Source organism: Propithecus coquereli, unplaced genomic scaffold (genome assembly GCF_000956105.1).
Source record: "Propithecus coquereli isolate 6110/MARCELLA unplaced genomic scaffold, Pcoq_1.0 Scaffold27, whole genome shotgun sequence".
In the NCBI taxonomy this organism is placed as follows: Eukaryota; Metazoa; Chordata; class Mammalia; order Primates; family Indriidae; genus Propithecus; species Propithecus coquereli.
In genome coordinates, this window is record NW_012148285.1 from 11,919,182 (window position 1) to 11,919,695 (window position 514).

Consider the following 514-nt stretch of genomic DNA (forward strand, 5'->3'; position numbering starts at 1 on the left):
AGTGTGCGCAGTGGGACAGGGACACCTGGGGGGGGGGAGAGAAGGCAGAGGAGTGTGTCCGGGGGACACCCACCTGGAGGAGGCCAAGCGGGGCGTGTGCGCCCGGGTCTGCATGGGGGCCTTGGTGACTTCGGAGGGCAGATGGCCGGATCCTCTCTGCGCCCTGGACCCGGTGCTGGTGGGCTTCGGGGAAGTTACTGCTTATGGGCCCACGATGGAGCGAGTCCTGGGCGAGGAAGGCCCCTGCCCTAGGACTCCGGAGGCGGTACCCTCAGTGTGTGTTGGCTGGGCGATATTCCTGCAAATGGGCCACCCTGGGGAGTTGCCCGGAGCGTCTGGGCTGCTTATGGGCGCACTGTGGATGTGAGGGGAACGTCCCCGAATTTGGGTCACCGGGGTGGGGGGTTCGTCTCAGCGATCTGGGCACTGAGCGGCGGGCTCGCACCGGGGACAGGAGCTGCGGATGCCTAGCCCGGCCCCAAACAGCCGGTGGGCCCGGGGGGCGGGGCAGGGC